The following is a 21,041-nucleotide window of genomic DNA, read 5'->3' as shown; positions in this document are numbered from 1 at the left end:
ACAGGGGAGTGAGAGTAACTGGAGAAGTGAGACAATGGTGGGTCCAATCACAAAAATGAGAACATCAAAGGAAAACATTGGCAGATCAGTTGAAATGCTTCGTTACATCAAAATCTGAATCTGCCTCACAGAACCAACGCAGGCACCATAAGCTGGGACAAGGTACCAGCCGGAATGGAGAGCTGTGCAGACCATGCTAGTGGAGGACTCCATAAACTGGACTACATGTCCAGTAAGAGGACCATTGCAAACCTTTGCCACTATACTGCTATTATACTTGCACTACAGAAATTCTTTAGACGGGAAGATTTGCAACCAATGCATCAATATAAGACAAGTGATTGTGTGTGTGTGTGTGTGTGAGAGAGAGAGAGAGAGAGAGAGAGAGAGAGAGAGAGAGAGAGAGAGAGTGTGTTTTGGTGGCAATAAATATGAAAATTGTTGTTTGAGAGAGAACACACATGGAGGAAATCAGTTTAAATGAGAACAACTGACAAGGTTTCGGGAAATCAATATAGAGACACTGAGGATTGTGCCACAGACAGAGGAAACGATGTGCTTCAAAATATTAAATTAAAGGCATTACCAGACCCAGCAACAGTATAAATCGATCCTCACAGAAGTGATGAGATTTTGGCGTGAGGTGAGAACATCGACACAGATTTTTAGGTTTGAATTTGGGAGTGTCAGCAAAAGATTATTGGGATCATTAAGACTACATTTCATAGGTCAGGCTTCAAATAGCATATAGAATAAGCCAGTGAAGTATATTCAGGAGATGCTAATCCCCCGTCGAGGTGAGAGGCCACTCTAGATTTGGCGCTCGGAAACGAGCCAGGGCAGGTATCAGATCTTGTGGTGGGAGAGCATGTTGGTGATAGTGATCATAACTGCCTCACATTCTACATAGATATGGAGAAGGAGTGGATTTCGCAAAATGGGAAGATATTTAAATGGAGAAGAGGAAACTATGATACGATTAGACATGAGTTAGGAAGCATGGACTGGGAACAATTGTTCCATGGTAAAGGCACTATACACATGTGGAGACTGTTTAAGGAACAATTGTTGTGAGTGATGAATAAATATGTCCCTCTGAGACAGGCAAGAAGGGGTAAGATAAAGGAACCTTGGATGATGAGAGCGGTGGAGCTTCTCCTCATAAGAAAGAAGGCAGCTTACATAAGGTGGAGGAAGCTAAGGTCAAGCTCAGCTCTAGAGGATTGCAGGCAGGCGAGGAAGGAGCTCAAAAATGGTCTGAGGAGAGCCAGGAGGGGGCACGAGAAAGGCTTGGCAAAACGGATGAGGGAGAACATAACGGCATTTTACACTTACGTGAGGAAGAAGAGAATGGTCAAAGAAAGAGTAGGGTCGATCAGGGATAGCATAGGGAACTTGTGTGTGGAGTCTGAGGAGGTAGCGAAAGCCCTAAATGAGTTTTGTGCTTCTGTCTTTACGAAAGAAACAAACTTTGTAGTGAATGAAACCTCTGAAAAGCAGGTGTGCATGCTGGAGTGGATAGAGATAGAAGAAGCTGATGTGCTGAAAATATTGTCAAACATTAAGATTGACAAGTCGCCAGGGCCGGACCAGATTTGTCCTCGGCTGCTTTGGGAAACGAGAAATGCAATTGCTTCACCACTTGTGAAGATATTTGTATCCTCGCTCTCCACTGAAGTCGTATCTGAGGACTGGAGAGAGGCAAATGTAATCCTCTCTTCAAGAAAGGAAATAGGGAAATCCGCAGCAATTACGGACTCGTAAGTCTCACGTCTTTCGACTGCAAGGTGTTAGAAAGTATTCTCAGGGACAGGATTTATGACTATCTGGAAGAGCATGGCTTGATTAAATGCAGTTAAGATGGCTTTGTGAGGGGTAGGTCAAACCTTATCGAGTTCTTTGAAGATGTGACTAGAAAAGTCGATGAGGGTCGAGCTGTGGATATGGTGTATATGGGCTTCAGCAAGGCATTTGATAAGGTTCCCAAATGTAGGCTCATTCAGAGGGTCAAGACGAATGGGATACAGGGGAACTTAAATGTCTGGATACAGATTTGGCTGGCCAACAGAAGACAGCGAGTGGTCGTAGAAGGAAAATATTCTGCCTGGAAGTCAGTGGTGAGTGGTGTTCCACAGGGCTCTGTCCTTTGGCCTCTACTGTTTGTAATTTTTATTAATGACTTAGATGAGGGGATTGAAGGATGGATCAGCAAGTTTGCAGATGACACAAAGGTTGTTGTAGGCTACAGCAGGACATTGAAAGGATGCAGAGATAGGCTGAGAGTTGGCAGATGGAGATCAACCTGGATAAATGCGAGGTGATGCATTTTGGAAGATCGAATTTTAAAGCTGAGTTCAGGATACGATTCTTGGCAGTGTGGAGGAACAGAGGAATCTTGGTGTGCAGATACATAGATCCCTTAAAATGGCCACCCAAGTGGACAGGGTTGTGAAGAAAGCATATGGTGTTTTGGCTTTCATTAATAGGGAGATTGAGTTTAAGAGTTGTGAGATCTTGTTGCAGCTCTATAAAACTTTGGTTAGTCTGCACTTGGAATACTGAGTCCAGTTCTGGTCGCCCTATTATAGGAAAGATGTGGATGCTTTGGAGAGGGCTCAGAGGAGGTTTACCAGGATGCTATCTGGACTGGAGGGCTTATCTTATGAAGAGAGGTTGACTGAGCTCGGACTTTCATTGGAGAAAAGGAGGAGGAGAGGGGACCTAATTGAGGTATTCACGATAAGGAGAGGCATAGATAGTGTTGATTGTCAGAGACTATTTCCCATGACAGAAATGACTAACACGAGAGGTCATAGTTTTAAGCTGGTTGGAGGAAAGTATGGAGGGGATGTCAGAGGCGGGTTCTATCCACAGAGAGTTGTGAGAGCATGGAATGCGTTGCCAGCAGCAGTTATGGAAGCAAGGTCATTCAGGACATTTCAGAGACTGCTGGACATGCATATGGTCACAGAAATTAGAGGGTGCATACATGAGGATCAGTGGTCGGCACAACATCGTGTGCTGAAGGGCCTGTTCTGTGATGTACTGTTCGATGTTCTATGTTCTATTACAAATAGGAATGGTTAAGCTATGGGTCAAGAATCAGCTCATGGCCAAAGGGATCAACATAGTTGTGCCTCGTCTGTTTCAGCCTCAGATAATGGCCAGGGATGGAATGAAGTCAGAGGAACGAAATGGTGGTTGTAACCAGAACAGAAGACAGTGCTCTCCAAGCGTTCAATATTTAAATATTGAATTGTGGTTCATAGCTGAAACTGAGTAGGTCAACCGACAAGGCACAGTGCCAGAACGAAAGAAGGAGAGAAAGAATGAACAAGTTCACAATTGTTGTTCGTGGTGGTTGGACAGTGAATATTTACAGAGTAGAGTAAATGAAAATAACAATAATACAGTCACACATGATTAATGCAAATAATAAATGGACAGTGAAACTTACTACCAACAATAGCCAGGGTAGGATAATAAAAACATTGAATAATGTCAAGTGCATATTCGATCCGCCATGGTAATAGCCACAAATGATATGTAGAAATAATCCATACATAATAAGATAAAGTCCTGTTCATTGTTGTTACATTCCAAACTAATGTTCTCAGATTTAGATCTCCCATTCTCCTGTCTCTGTAGCTGCTGATCCCTGCTAGTGCTGTTGGTGATACACCCACTCATACTATGGGATAACACATTGAACGGTGCCTATTTTATCATTAAAAGATGTAAACCCTCCACTGGGATATGTATAATCTATGGAGACTGACATTAATCACAGTCACCAAACAAACAGGTTCAGTTAACCAGTTCCTTACATCATTTTACACATCCCGATAAAAGGGAACATTTACTCAGTCTGGAATGAGTGGATGACGGTTGCTGAGGGGTAGATCATAAAATCTTCAATCTTTTTAATCTTTCTTCCTTGTATGTAGGAATATTGCTGGAACATTGCAGGGTTGTATGTGTTCCACCCTGTTTATAAAAGCAGACAGGGATAGAATAACAGACCAGATGCATAAAATGCCTGGTACGTAATTTTCTCGATTCCTTGCGTAATGCTGCTCGTAGTTTGAAATGCCCTGGCATCAAACCATTTCATAAGCTCGAGGCAACATTCAGTGCATTGAAATTGCTGCTCAGGAACAGGGAGAAACAATTTTGTCCCCAAGTGCCTGCTATAGAGATATAGGAAGACATAGGCCTTTCGGCCTATTACAGAGGGACAGGAGGAACTGATCAGCCTCTCGAACCTGTTATTCGTTCACCTTCTCAGACCTGTATAACAAAAGGAGAGTCAGTCAGCATGATTGCTCAATTACTGAGAAAAAGATATATAAATGTGACATTCTGACTTTGATGCTATTTTACAGAAACAGCAAAAAGATTTCAGTCAATATGAACCGAATGGAATGTGAACAGGCCATTCAGCCCTTCAGTTCCATTGCACAGGAGCAGCAGGAGAGCACAGAGCTACTGGAGTCTGTTATTCGTGAGCAGCAGGAGGAGAGCACACAGCTATTGGAGCCTGTTACCCAATGGCAGCAGGTGGAGAGCACACAGCTATTGGAGCCTGTTACTCAGGATCAGCAAGAGAAGAGCACACAGCTATTGGAGCCTGTTACTCAGGGGCAGCAGGAGGAGAGCACACAGGTATTGGAGCCTGTTACTCAGGAGCAGCAGGATAGCACAAAGGCATTGGAGCCTGTTACTCAGGGCAGTAGGATAGCACACAGCTATTGGAGCTTGTTACTCGGGAGAAGCAGGTGGAGAGCACACAGCTATTGGAGCCTGTTACCCAATGGCAGCAGGTGGAGAGCATACAGTTATTGGAGCCTGTTACTCAGGAACCGCAGGTGGAGAGCACACAGCTCTTGGAGCCTGTTTCTCAGGAGAATCAGGAGGAGAGCACACAGCTATTGGACCCTGTTACTCAGGCGCAGCAGGTGGAGAGCACACAGCTATTGGAACGTGTAGCTCAGGAGCAGCATGTGGAGAGCACACAGCTATTGGAGCCTGTTACTCAGGAGCCGCAGGTGGAGAGCACACAGCTCTTGGAGCCTGTTTCTCAGGAGAATCAGGAGGAGAGCACACAGCTATTGGACCCTGTTACTCAGGCGCAGCAGGTGGAGAGCACACAGCTATTGGAACGTGTAGCTCAGGAGCAGCATGTGGAGAGCACACAGCTATTGGACCCTGTTACTCAGGCGCAGCAGGTGGAGAGCACACAGCTATTGGAGCCTGTTTCTCAGGAGAATCAGGAGGAGAGCACACAGCTATTGGACCCTGTTACTCAGGCGCAGCAGGTGGAGAGCACACAGCTATTGGAACGTGTAGCTCAGGAGCAGCATGTGGAGACCACACAGCTATTGGAGCCTGTTACTCAGGAGCAGCCTGGGGAGGGCACACAGCTATTGGAGCCTGTTACTCAGGAGCAGCCGGGGGAGGGCACACAGCTATTGGAGCCTGTTACTCAGGAGCAGCCGGGGGAGGGCACACAGCTATTGGAGCCTGTTACTCAGGAGCAGCACAAGGACAGGAAACAGATATTGGAGCCTGTTACTCAGGAGGAGCAGGAGGAGAGCACACAGCTATTGGAGCCGGTTACTCAGAAGCAGGAGGAGGAGAGCACACAGGTATTGGAGCCTGTCACTGAGCGGCAGCAGGAGGAGAGCACACAGCTATTGGAGCCAGTTACTCGGGGCAGCAGGTGGAGACTGGAACACAGGAACAGGAGGCCGTCACTCAACTGCTCGAGAATGGGCCACAGGGATAGGCGGCGGTTATTCTCTGATCTTATTGTGATTCCCTCATTCTATTTTGATGAGATTCTTCTTTCTGCAGTCTCTGCTCCTTTTGATGGTCATGTCGCGGACCCAGATGCTGTCACTACAGTCTCCAGGACTCATCCCAATTGGTCACCAAAGCATCTGGCCTTCCTGAATTTCCACAGCAGCTTAAAGCACAGCCTCCAGGAAACCATCCCCAGCTTTTCCACTAACGCTCCAAAACTAGAATTAAGTCAAATATCACTCAAGTGCTTGTGTGAAGCATGGTCTGGATCAGTAACAGTGCAAGTGATACCTTGTTACTGAGCACATGATCAGCAGAGCGCTATTAACACACGCGTTCAATTGATCGGCGCAGAGCAAGTTAGAGAGTTGTGCATCAAAACTGCTGAAACTCCACTATCCAACATGGAGCACAGGGCAAGACACCGGGAAGTCAAATAAAACACATGCTATGCTTTTTGAACATTGTTTCTAAGCTGCTTAATGTTGGAAGCTGATGCTCAGTTTAAATACCAACAGTTTCAACAGCAACAAATGGGAGGGATTTGGGAAATAGACGGACGGAGAGAGACTCAGAGTCAGTGTTGTGGAAGGATGTGTTCGCAGATTTCAAAATGTGAAGATATTTCGATAGCATCAAGCAACATAAGCTGGTATTTCCGGCAATGATGAATTAATAGTACACTGGTGTGAGTTCAGACAGAATCATAGACTCTCGGAGATGTACAGCACAGGAACAGACCCTTCAGTCTATCTCGTCCATGCCGATGGGATATCACAAATTAAACTAGTCCCATTTGCCAGCATTTGGCCCATAACAATGTAAACCCTTCCTCTTCATGTACCCATCCAAATGCCTTTTAAATGTTGTAACCATATCATCCACCACCACCTCCACTGACAGCTCATTCCACACATGCACCAATCTGTGTTACAAAAAGTTGGTCCTTCGGTCTCACCTGATATCCATGCCCTCTACTTTTACGAAAAACGTTCCTGGCTATTCACCCTGTATATTCTTCTCATACCACAAGAAAAATCACCCTAACCTACTCACCCTCTCCCTATAGCTCAAATCCTGGCAGCAGCTTTGTAAATATTTTCTGACTCTCTTCAAGTTTCACAATATCTTTCTGATAGGAGGAAGACCAGAATTGAATACAATACTCCAAAAGAACCGAATTAATGTGCTGTACAGCAGCAACATGACTTCCCAATTCATATCGTGAAAGCACTGACCAATAAAGGCAAGCATACCAAATGGCTTCTACAGTCTTCTGTAGAACTGTAACACAACCTTCAAGGAATTTTGAACCTACAGTTAAAGACGTTTTTGTTCAGCAACACTCCCGAGGACCTTACCATTAAGTGTGTACATCCTGCTGTGTTCACATCCGAATGATCTATATAAATAATGAAAAACGGTGGACCCAGCACTGATACTTGTCGCACACCACTGGTTACAACCCTCCAGTTCGAAAAGCAATCCTCCATCACCTCCTCTATCTCCTACCTTCGAGTCAATTTGGTATCCACGTGGCTAGTTTTCCTTGCATTCCAAGTGAACTAACCTTGTTAACCAGTCTACCATGCAGAACGTTGTCAAATGCCTGACTGAAGTCTATATCGGCAATGTGCACCACTGCCTCAAATGAGTCAGTTCTTCCAAAAATCTCAGTCAATTTAGTGAGACATGATTTCCTGAGCTTAAAGCTCCGTTGACCATCCCGTATTCGTCCTTGCCATTCAAAATACATGTAAACCTTGTGCCTCATAATCCAGACCAACAACTTGCCCATCACTGACGTCAGGCTCATCGACTATTCCTTACCATCCTTCTTAATTTTTTTAAAGTAATGACATCACGTTATCAAACCTCCTATCTTCTGGCACCTCACCTGTGACAATCAAAGATACAAATATCTCAGAACGCGGCCCAGCAATCCCTTCCCTAGCTTCCCACAGAGTTCTAGGGGACACCTGATCCGGTCATGGGGATTTTAAAATCTTTACAGGTTTCACGAGCTCCAGCATCTCTTCCTCTGTAATACAGACAATTTTCAAGATGTCACTATTTATTTCTGAAATTCTTTAGCTTCCATATCCTTCTGCACAGTAAATGCTGATGCAAGGTGCTTGTTTAGTATCGCCTCCATCTCCTTGGATTCTGCACATCGGCATCTTGGTGATCTTTAAGTGGTCCAAAACTCTCCCGAGTTACTCTTCCGTCCTTAATGTATTTGTACAGTCCCTTTGAATTCTCCTTAACCCTATTTGTCAAAGCTATCTCATGTCCCATTTATGGCCACCGGATTTCTCTTTTAAGTGTACCCCTACTGGCGATAGACTCTTCTCGACCGTCATTTTAAATCTGGAATTCAGAGGCTGATGACAATGATATATCTATTTTTGATTGTTTGAAAAACACAATTAGTTCGCTGATGCCCTTGAAGGAAGCAAACAGCCAACCTTACCTGGTCTAGGATACACGTGACTCCAGACCCACAACAATATGGTTAACTGTTAACTGCCCTCTGGGCAATTAGTGATGGGTAATAAATGCAGGCTAAACCATTTATACTCTCACCCCGTGACTGAATACTGTAAAAACATCGACTCCTGATAACTCTACATGACATATGCTTCTCTCTTATCCGTGACCAGGCCATCAATTTCTCCAGTCCACCAGCGTCCCTTACACCTACCTGCCTTACACTTCACCCTAACAGAGGCATACTGTCTCTGGGCTCTTGACATCTCATTTTTGAAGGCTCCTTCTTCTCAGCTGGCCCCTTATCTGTGAATATCGATTCCAATCCCGTTTGGAATTTAGAGTCATAGTGTCATAGAGATGTACAGCATGGAAACAGACCCTTCAGTCCACCTCGTCCATGCCGACTAGATATCCCAACCCAATCTAATCCCACCTGCCAGCATCCGGTCCATTTCCCTCCAAACTCTTCCTATTCATGCACCCATCCAAATGCCTCTTAAATGTTCCAATTGTACCAGCTTCCACCACTTCCTCTAGCAGCTCATTCCATACACGGACCACCCTCTGTGTGAAACATTGTCCCTTAGGTCACTTTTATATCTTTCCCCTCTCATCCTAAATCTATACCCTCTTGTTCTGGACTCTCGGATCCGAGGTAAAAGAGTTTATCCATTTACCCTATCCAAGTTCTTGCCTAATATCATCAAATTAGCCATCCTCCAATTTAAAACATTATCTTTTCGACCCACTTCATCCTTTTCCACCTCTGTTTTAAAACTAATAGAATTATGATTACTTGTTCCAAAGTGCTTCCCCACTGATAACTCAATCTCCTGCCCCACCTTATTTCCCAAGGGTAGGTCAAGTTTATGTCCTTCTCTGTGATGGAGAGCATTGGACAAGCAACTGCAGCTGTGACTGTTAGTGGGTTTCAACAGAATCTATGACTCACTGGGCTGAATCAAACAATAATTTGTTTCAGTGACGTTTTCATTGAATGTGACAGAGGGATTGTCTATCCGAGGCTGAGCAAGTTTCCTGGTGCTATCTTATCAAACTCACCTCATTAACTACCCACCCCACACTTGGTGTCCCTTTTATTCAATACCAGCCCGATTCTCCCACCCATCATGACTGGAGGTACTCACCATCACTCGGATGCCCCTGGATATTCTGTGATCTCTGGCACTGGGACCATCTTCAAAAGGCCAATGGGCACACGGTTGAACTTGCTTAGTTAGAAGTTGCCCTGCACAGTTTGCCCTGAGCATGGCAGATAAGGGACAATTACAGCACGGTTTTTTTGCAGGGGTTTGGAAGTCCTGGTGGATTGGCTAGTACAGAGGTGGACCATTCTCTTCCCAGAGGCAACCACACCACCAGACCCACTGAGCATAGTCCGAGCGCACCACCTAGCTCAGTGCAGAATCTGCGGTCTGAGGAAATGTCCAGCAATACGGGACAAGCATCAATAACCTTCCCTGCTCCGTCAGGATGAGGGGCACTGTATTCTCTCTGCTCCATCACACTCACTGTATATTTGTTATAGCACCGACCACCGAACTAAGCTCATGCTCCACCACTCTCACTCTTGCACCTTCTCTCCCACTCTCTCCCTCCCAATTTCCCTCCACTATACCACCCAGACAAATAACACTATGGACTGACTCCACACTGACACCTCACCATTTCCCCTGCCACACCTACACCAGAACTAAGAGCAGGGCCACCCACTGCAAACTTCCCTCCCTCCCTCCCTCCCTTTGTCCCAGTCCAGGAGAAACAGCCTGGAATAGGACAGAAAGGGTCAAGCCGGGTGGTGGAGTGCCTGATATCCGCTTCCGCATCCCGCTACCTCCGCCACCACCACCAGGACCCTGGTACGAGTCGGAGAGGACCGGAATGATTCGTGTGGAGATTCTGAAACATCCACGTCTCACCAAACGAGCAAGGAGCAATGTCCAGTGAAGGGCAATTCTCACTTTTAAACCACTGGAAGTTCCGTTTCCCACGGCACAACTTAGAAGCCGTGGCCCTGATGCCATCTCTCTTTTGTGTCGATTACGTAAAAACAGGAAACCCCACCATCTCGGTGGGCAGGAGGGTGGGCTCACATCACATCGTCACCACTACCTCCCAGAAAGGGAGCATGGAGACTCCCTCCTACATCTCCTCCTGTAAAAAGCTCAGATACTGAAAATAATCTGTGACATTTACTGCTGTCCTCACTTGTCCTGCCATGTTCATTAATCTGTCCTCATACATCCAGCATCCTGTGCTCCTGCAGCCCTTTTTTAACGGTACAGATGTTTTATATTGTCTGTCAACGTTATTCCGACCAAATGCATCATTTCACACTGCTCTGCATTGATGCTCATCTGCCATAAAACAGAACACTGCATCAATTTGTCACTGCCCTTTTGGAGTTCCACATTGTCCTCCACACACTTTGCAATTCTTCCAGGTTTGGTTTCTGCAAGCATTGAAATTGCCCTACAATCACACTCCACACATAAATACTGACTCACTCACTAGTGTGAACAAGCTCAATACGAAAACACTCCCCAAGGACAGACTGAAAAAAAAAACTGACACACACCAGAGACCAAGTGATATATTGAAAAAGTTATCGGAGCAAGAGAAATACTGACAGATACTCCATGTCTGTATTAGTGTCTGTGTATGGCTGAGTGTCTCTGTGTATGTCTCTGTGTTAGTGTGTGTTTATCTGTGTGTATCAGTGTGGGGCGAGTCTGGCAGTTTCTGTGATGTTAATGTGATGTACTATCCCCCTGACATGAGTTTCTGAGGAAGGGGTACTCAACCCAAAACATTAACTTTCATTTCTGTCCCCAGATGCTGACAGACTTGCTGAGCTTTCTGTTGCTGTCAGTCTCTGTTGGTCTCCCCACCCCTCTCTACAGGTGGTAATGGAGGGCGAAAATCATCAGGGATTCAGTTTAGGAAGGACAGAGGGAGTGTATCAGCTCACAGCACTATGCAAACTGAGAGCACCATCAACACACATATACGCACACACACACACACTACAAGCACGCACACACACACAGACATGTACACACATAGAGCTGCACACAGACACTCACGCACAGATACACAATACTCATAGCCACCTCCCCTCCACACACTTACCCACACACTACAAACACGCGTACACACAGAGATACGTGCACACATACATATACAGCTGCACACAGACACTCACACACAGATACACATACTCATAGCCAACCTACACACGCGCTTACAAAGGCACGCACACCCGACACACACCCAGACGCAGAGAGCCACACACACAAAGAGACATACACACGCCCATGACACACACACACACACACACGCACACACATGCTTAAACTCATGCAGACATATATACATACACACACACACCCGCAAAACACACACAGCCACAGATGTCATTCGTTTCTTCATTCCAACCCCCAACCAGAACTTATCCCAGATCCATCCTTCCAACTCGGCACCTCCCTCTTTAACTGTACTACCTGTCCATCTTCAGTTCCACTATCCACTTCACCCTTTACTTCAACCTATCACCTTCACTCCACCTTCATTTAATTGTCGCCATCCCAGCTACCTTACCCAAGCACCACCACCTTCCATTTATCGTTGAGCCCACTTGGTCTACAAGCCTCATTACTAATGATGGGATTATGCTCGAAATTCCAACTTTCATGCCTCTTGGATGCTGCCTGAAATTCTGTGCTTTTCCAGCACCACACTCTTTGACACAGACATACGCACACACAGACACAGAAGCATACACAGACACACGCACACAAACACAAAGACAGCCATGCTTCCCACACACGAAAACATCCACACTCCCCACGCAGAGACATCCACACTGCCCACACACACCCACATATGCTCACACACAGACAGACACAGACACAGACAGCCAGATATACACACTCAAACATGTACACACACTAACACACTAAGGCACCCACATTCCCACACACACACGCATACATTCACACCCAGACACTTACACAGACAGACAGGCATACACACTCAAACAAACATGCACACTAACACAAACAGACACCCCCCCCCCCACAAATACACATGTACACTCATACACGGACAGACACACTCAGCCAGATACACAACTAACACATATGCAGACACGCAAAAAGCACATGTACGTACGTACATGCACAAAGAAACACACAGACACACACACACAGGCACACAGATACACACTGATATGCACATACACAGGCATACAGACAGAGGCATACACACACTGACACATAGAAAACCCCCTTACAAACCCCCTTCACACAGACACCCACACTCCTCACACACACGCAGAATCACAGATGCACACAAACACACAGGCACTCGCACGCACACACAAAACAAACACATATATTATCACACAGACACACAGAGATACACAGAGACATGCACACACCGACACACACAAACGCAGACACACAGGCATGCGCACACAGAGGCAGACATACATTGACACACGCACACACACACTTCCTGTAAAATGCAATATTTAGTAAGTTACTCTTCCATATAATCTTATGTGTGAGAAAGGATTGAAAAGTCCGAAAGCAGACCAGGAGTGTGGCATTGTATCACTTTAAACAAAAGTGCGACAGACCGAGGGAGAGGGAGGGAGGGAGGCTTTGAACCCCATTTCAATGATTCACCCCCAAAACAAAAGAGTTCCTATTGCTCAGAGATGCAGAGACAGAGTTACAAACATATATATACACACTAATGCATGTACATAACATGTACAGAGAAATACATACACACAGAGACATATAGACACACACAAATGGACAAGCGCAGACAGAAATATGCAGATAGAAACTTCGACGCACAAACACACATGGTGTCATGAAGTTATACAGGGGGTTTGGAAACGGACCTATCTGCCCATAAACACAATGCTAACGATAACCTGAAACTCGACTATCCTCACGTTCCTGGGCATGTACCATATATTTCCAAAACGTCTCGTATTCTTTTACTTTAAAAAGTCTTCGAAATGTTGTGACTTTACCCACATCCATCATTTCTCAGGACGTTCATTCCATTTACCAACCAAGAGGTGTGTAATAAAAATGCAATTCATGGATCCTGATCAGGTATATACAAGAACTCTGTGGGAAGCTCGGGAAGTGATTCCTGGGAATCTTGATGGCATGTTCTTATCATCAACAGCCACAGGTAAGATTCTGGAAGGTACGAGATTACCAACGTGGTGATATTATTAAACAAATTGGGAAGGAAAAGCCAGGGAACAATAGACCAGTGAGCCTGGCATCGGAGGTGGGCAAGTTGTTGGAGTGAATCCTGAGGGACAGGATGTACATGCATTTCGAAAGGCAAGGACTGATTAGAAATAGTCAACATGGTGTTGTGCGTGGCAAATCATGTCTCACAAACATGATTTTTGTTTTGTTGTACTAGCAAAGAGGATTGATGAAGGTAGAGTGGTAGACGTGATCTATATGAATTTCCATAAGGCGTCCGACAAGGTTCCCCATGGGAAACTGGTTAGCAAGGTTAGATCTCACGGAATGCAAGGAGAACAAGCCAGTTGGATACGGAACTGGCTCGAAAGTAGAAGGCAGAGGGTGATGGTGGAGGGTTGCTTTTCAGAGTGGAGACTTGTGACTAGTGGAGTGCCACAACGATTGGTGCTAGGTTCACTGCTGTTGGCCATTTATAGAAGTAAATTGGATGTGAAAATAGGTGGAATGGTTAGTACGTTCACAGATGACACCAAAAGTGGAGGTACAGTGGACAAAGAGGAAAGTCACCTCGAATTAAAACAGGATCTTGATCAGATGGGCCAATGACCTGAGGAGTGACAGATGGATTTTATTTTATGTAAATATGAGATGCTGCATTTCAGAAAGGAAAATCAAGGCTTGACTTAGACATTTAATGTTAAGTCCCTGGGAAGTGTTGCGAAACAAAGACACCTTGGAATGCAGGTTCATAATACTTTGAAAGTGGAGTCACAGGTATATAAAATAGTGAAGAAGGTATTTGATATGTTTGTTGTTGTTGGTCAGTGCATTGAATAAAGCAGTTGGGAGGGCATATTGCGACTGTACAGGACATTGGTTAGGCCATTTTGAATACTTCATGCAATTACAGTCTCGCTCATGGAGGAAGGATGTGTGAAACCTGAAAGGGTTCAGAAAAGATTTACAAAGATGTTGCTTGGGTTGGAGGCTTTGCGATATATGGAGAGGCTGAATAGGCCGGTGTTATTTTCCCGGACCACTAGCGGTGGTGCGGTGATCTTAGAGGATTTTAAATTCATACGTGGAATTAATAGTGTAAATAGCTAATATCTCTTTTCCCAGTGTAGCACGTTCCAAAGCTAAAGGGCAAAAGTTGAAGGTGAGAGGGGAACTAACTAAAAGGGATCTAAGGGGCAACGTTTTCAAAGAGGAGGTGCTATGTATGTAACGAGCTGCCAGAGGACGTTGTAGAGGCTGGGACAATTACAATATTTAAAAGGCATCTGGATGGGAACATGAATAGGAAGCGTTTAGGGGGATATGTGTCAAAAGCTAGCAAAAGGAACTACATTACTGTAGGACATCTGGTCAGTAGGGACGAGTTGGATAGGAATGTCTGTTTCTATGCTGGACAGCTCTATGACACTATGTCTTCTGTAAAACCTACTCCTCTCATCTTAAAATCATACCCTAGTGTTGAAGTCCACCACCCTAAGGAAAGGAAACCCGCCATTCAACATTATCTATACTTCTCATTGTTTTTTAAACCTCTATAACATTGATAAGGTCTCTACCGCCTACGCTGCAGTGGAAAAGGTCCTTGTCCATCCAACCTGTTCTTATAACATAAACACTGCATTCCCAGCAACGTTCTGGTAAATCTTTTCTGAACCGTCTCCAGTTTAATAATATCCTCAATGTGACTGGGTGACCAGAACTGTACACAGAACTTCAGGAGAGACTTCACGAATCTCAGCACAACCTGAAGATAATGTTCCATCTCCTATACTCAAAGGTCTGAGCAATGAAGGACAGCAAATCAAACCCTTTCATATCCACCCTGCCTACACATGATGCAAACTTCAAATAAATATACCAAAACCACGAGAACCCTCTGTTCTACAACGCTACCAATTGCCTAACATTGAATTCTATATGTCCTCTCGTTGCTTGTTTTACCAAATTCTGGTACCTTGTATTTATCGAAACTAAATTCCATCTGCCAGTCCTCAGCCCAGTGAGTGATAGTACTGGGGAAGAAAGGTTTGAAAGTAGACCGCTGCCTTGGATAATTTCGTGCTTTTAAGAAGAGGGCAGTCCCACGTTACAGGTGGGAAAGAGTGATTGCTTTATTTGATCCAGAAAGAATACTCTTTCTTCATCTCTGGTGTTCAGTGAAAAGTATCTGTTCCACATCCTTTATAGTGCAGAGTGTGTCTACAGGATGTCTTTCCCTCATATTGCATAGCTTTAAATTAAGGGGGGGGGGTAGGTATAGGACAGATGTTAGGGGTAGGTTCTTTACTCAGCGAGTCGTGAGTTCATGGAATGCCTTGCCAGTAGCAGTGGTGGACTCTCCCTCATTATGGGCATTTAAGCGGGCATTGGATGGGCATATGGAGGATAGTGGGCTAGTGTAGGTTAGGTGGGCTTGGATCGGCGTAACATCGAGGGCCGAAGGGCCTGTACTGCGCTGTATTCTTCTATGTTCTATGTTCTATTGCAGATGTCAGATAATAGCCACTTAAGGTGGAAATCATAGGCAAACAATTAAAGATCTTCATAGTTTGACTCGAAGGCAGAGCACGTACACTCAACATCCTATATTTGAGGTGAGTACCTTTCATCTGTTAAGCAATGTAATTCTTTTAACTGTGTAATTCAGTAAAAGTGAACCAAATTTTAATGAATCCACACAGAGCCGAAAGCTGACATTTAAAATGCGACCCAAAATCTGGGAATGGTTTAAGACTTGTGTATTATGCAATGCCCATGCAGCTAAGCCAGAGCTCTGGGTTAGATTCCTATACCTGAACTTGCGTGATAGTGTCTCTCACTCTGGACCAGAAGGTTTAGATTCAAGTCCTACCTGTCACGGAGGTATGTCACAGTATTTCAAAACAGGCTGATGAAAAAACGCACACGAGAATAATTTTGCAGCTTTTGGGACTATTGCCAAGTAGTGGTAGTGTAAGCCCGAAAGTCTAGATTCAAATCCCACAGAGGTGTTTCATAATGTGGCTGAACAATTTGATTAAAATGACTTCAGAATTGTGATATCATGGAGAAGGAAGAGGTGTCATAATTGAATTTCAGAATTTAGGCCTGGGATGACTGAAAATACAGCATTTCGTGTTGGTTGGAGTCACATTTGCACCTTCTGGAGGTTTATAACATCATGAAGACCATATTAGGGTGAATAGTCAGGGTCTTTACTCCAGGGTAGGGAAGTCCACAACCAGAAGACATAGTATTAAGGTGAGTTGGACAAGATTTAAATGGGACCTAAGGGGACCATTTTCATGCAGAGGCTGATGCATACATGCAAAGAGCTGCCAGGAAAAGTGGTGGAGGCTGGTACAATTACAACATTTAAAAGGGATCTGGATGTGGACATGATATGGAAGAAATGCTGAAAAATAAAACTAAGTTAACTTACAACATCTGGTTGACACGAATGAGTTCAACCAAAAGTTCTGCTTCTGCGCTGCACAGCTCTATGATTCATTGATCCAAATAATCATGATCTGTTTGTAATTTTATGTAACTTTCTTCACCTTCCACTATATAACTAATTTTAGTGTGATCCGTAAACATGCTAACCATACCTTCTATAATTCTCATCGAAATCATTGATATAAATGTAAACCAAAAGTGGATTCAGCACTACACCCTGTGGAACGCCGCTGGTTACAGGCCTCCAGTCCAAAATACAACCTCTTCCACCACCCTCTGTCTACTGTCAATAAGCAGAAACACTCGCACGCATACAGACATGCAGAGACACAGACACAGTTCTGTTTTTTTTCAGTCAGAGGTACGTGTTGATTGATAAGGGGATCAAGGGTTACAGTGAGAAGGTAGGAACATTTTGTTGAGAAATATATCAGTGATGATCGAACAGCTGATCAGACTCGATGGCCCAAACAGTCCAATTCATGGTTAACACAATCGGAAATGTTGACCCAAGAGAGCAGTGGAGGCTGAGTTTGATAAATACTTTAATGAACAGAGTCAATAGGAAGGGGGGATAGGTTTGTGGGGCTGGATGGTCTATATCTTTCCAATTGGTTGTGCCCTCATTTCTAAAATAAAAGAGAAGGTGACTTGCTCTGTATTCATACACTTTTAGATTTAGAGGTTCCCCGAGATTGAGAAACGGATGTTCCTATCTCCTTGTGATTGTCTGTGATATTCTCATCCCCCGGGAACAGTGAAGACTCTGTCATTGAAGATATTCAAGTCTGACCTTGACTGACCTTTGTGGGACAGGGAAATCAGTGTTCATTGACAATAGACAGGAAAGGGCTTTTCAGTCGCAAACAGACCAGCCAGGATCTTTATAAACTCAGCAGCCGGCTGGATCACCTATCCCATGTTCTCTCACTGCACACATTGAGGCTGTTAGATTGGGAGAGGGAGACCCTATTCATCCAGTCAGTATCTCTGCACTGAGGCAGGAGGAGATCATTTTGCCCCTCTAATGAGATACACAGGAACAGAATGAAGGATTTGGACATAGTGTAATAGAGATATATATCAGAAAAACAGACTCTCTAGTCCAACTCATCCTTGCCAACCAGATGTCCTAAAGTAATTTAGTCTCATTTGCCACCATTTCGCCCATATCCCTCTGAATCATTCCTTTCCATATATCCATCTGGATTACTTTTTAATGTTGTAATCACAACAGCCTCCATCACTTCCTCTGGCAGCTGATTCCATACACACATCATACTCTGTGTGCACAAATTGCACCTTAGGTCCCTTTCATATCTTTCCCCTCTCACGTTAAACCTATGCCCTCTAGTTCTGGACTCTCTTACCCCAGGTAAAAGACTTTGCCTACTTACCCTATTCCTACCCCTCAAGATTCTATAAACCTCTATAAGGTCCCCTCTCAAAGACAATATTTTATTTTAATGTGTAGTGACTGCAGCAATTTTTCAAAATAGAACAAACAGCCAAAAATGAAATTAATGATGAAGATTGTTGTTTGTGTTGTTAAATGGATGAATGCTAATCAAGCTAACAGGAAATCTCCCCACCTCATCAGTGTCTGTCTGGTGAAATTTGAGCAAATGACTGATATTGCAGTAGAGTTCTACTACTGCATCTAAAAGACAGCATTTTTGACCTGGTAACAATCCCGTCAAACGTTAGTCTATATTCTGTGCTCATCTTTTAAACTGTCAGGGATCAGGATCATTGACGGTACGAACTCCACCTGATCATATGACAACAGATGACCCGAATGGAGGACGGCTTAGCTCAGGAACAAATCGACAATCAACTACACAGTATAGCTTGAGGCGATGCAAATTTTCTAAGGGAGCCCTGGTTAGCTACCAGGAAATATGGAGAAGAGATAATTGCTTGTTTACAGGTTGGAAAGCTGTAACTAGTGGACCTCCTGAGGGATCAGTGTGAGTTTCTGAACAGTTTACAATCTCGGTTAATGATTTGGATGAAGGGGCGGAATGTATTGGATCTCAGTTTGCTCATACAACAGCATAAACATTCAATAAGATGTGAAGTGGTGGCAGAGAGTCTGCAAGGAGATACAGACAGGGCAGGGTCGTGAGCAAAAATTACGCGCAAAAAATGTACAATGTCAGTGATGGGAAGATGTTTTGGAGGAAGCATAAAACAACAGTAAATTGTATAACTGGAGGTAGAATGCCGAATTTAGTGGTACAAAGGGATTCGTGTGTTCTGGTACAAATATCGCAACAAGTTCATCTATAGATGCAGCACGTGATTTCGAAAATTGATGGAATTATATTTTTTCTTGCAAAGGGTATCAGGTATGATTTTAAGGTTGTTTTACTGCATCTGAACACGCCATTGCTGAGACGGCATCTGATGTACTGTGTGTGGGTTGTAATACCACTGAAATAAAAAAAAGTTGCTTTTGAAACCTTTTAAAGATGTTTCTCTTTATTCGTTCTTGCGATGAAGGCATTATGTTTTGAACAATCAGAAGTTTAGGCTTGACAATGAGAAATGTTCTTATTGACCATGTACGATTTTGAGCTGGTGAATACCTGATGAATATTTTATCTTCTATGAGAGAATAAGACTGGGGAAATAATTTAAGAATAAAAATGTATTCACTTTTGTACGGATATTGTGAAGGTATTGAAAGTTGTATTATAAAAGTGTACGGGAACATGGAAACACATCTTCAAATCTAATGGGGCGATTTGTTATGAAAGAAATGACTGTGTGTCCGACGGCAGCAATGACGTACCTACATGGAGCAGGGAACGTGATGGAATCGTACAGTTCAGACACTGTTCAAAGAGACCTCATTTGGTCCAGTTTGCGACTGGATAACGTTAATATGTGATTCAACTCAGAGAGTGGGGAAATATAACCTTCCTGAGAAGAAACAGCCTGTTGCTCCCTCTCTCCGTCTTCTTTTTCCCAGCAATGTGTGTGACCTGAAAACTCCTCAGTCATCTTTACCACTCATGGACGATTCCTTTCGAGGAATCACTGGAATCACCCCACTTGCTGAAGTAAAGGGAATTCAGCTAAATCCACCTGTTCCAGGAGGTTATCCCATTACCAGTAGCTTGTAAGAGCAGAATAGCTCCATAAGCTGAATGATATTTGGAACCATCACTCATGTTTTCTGTCATCATGACTTCAATAAATATTTGATCATAGTTCTTTCAAGTTAACTCTCTGCATAGATTTTGTTTTTCAGTTTGTCATCAAACGTGTGCATGCGTCAGTATTTTTAGAGAGGGAAACACCGGTTCTCAGATTTGCACGATCCAAAATGTTTGTCATTCATCTTTCCATCGTAGTTTGAGTAACTTTGTTTGGGTCATAAACTTGTCAATTGTAGCAGATTAAAGAATCCTACCTAACTTGTTCCTAACTCTGGCCCAGTCTGAGACCTATATTGTTTGTCATATCACCAAGTTATTTATATTAACATTTACAGTGATCAGTGGAAGTATGGGACGAGTAAGGGGCATAGTGACCTAAGTTATTGATTGATGAGCCTGACGTGGGTACGTTGCTGGAGAGGATTGTGAAGGATAGGATTTACATGCATTTACAGATGCAGCTACTGATTAGGGATAGTCAACATGACTTTGTGCATGGGAAATCGTGTCTAACAAAATTGATTGCGTTTTGTGTGGAGGTGGCAAGAAAAAATGAAGGCAGTTTGGTATATGCTATCCATACAGTCCTCAGCAAGGTATTCGACAGGATTCCACATGGCAGACAAGATCGTATGGTTGGATGACAAATGGATCCAAGATGAGCTAACCAATCGACTACAAAATTAAAATGAAATTAGGAGTCAGAGGGTGGTAGCGGACAGCTTTTCAGACTGGAGCACTGTGACCAGTGGTGTAACACAAGGTGCTGAGTCTGCTGCATTTGTAATTTATATAAATTATTTGAATATAAATATTTGTCTTTTTATTATGTTTATCGATGATATCAATATTG

The sequence above is a fragment of the Chiloscyllium plagiosum genome, unplaced genomic scaffold (assembly GCF_037043375.1).
Source record: "Chiloscyllium plagiosum isolate Xiang-an unplaced genomic scaffold, Cpla_swu_hap1 HiC_scaffold_39, whole genome shotgun sequence".
NCBI classification, from domain to species: Eukaryota; Metazoa; Chordata; class Chondrichthyes; order Orectolobiformes; family Hemiscylliidae; genus Chiloscyllium; species Chiloscyllium plagiosum.
This window is presented reverse-complemented; position numbering follows the sequence as displayed.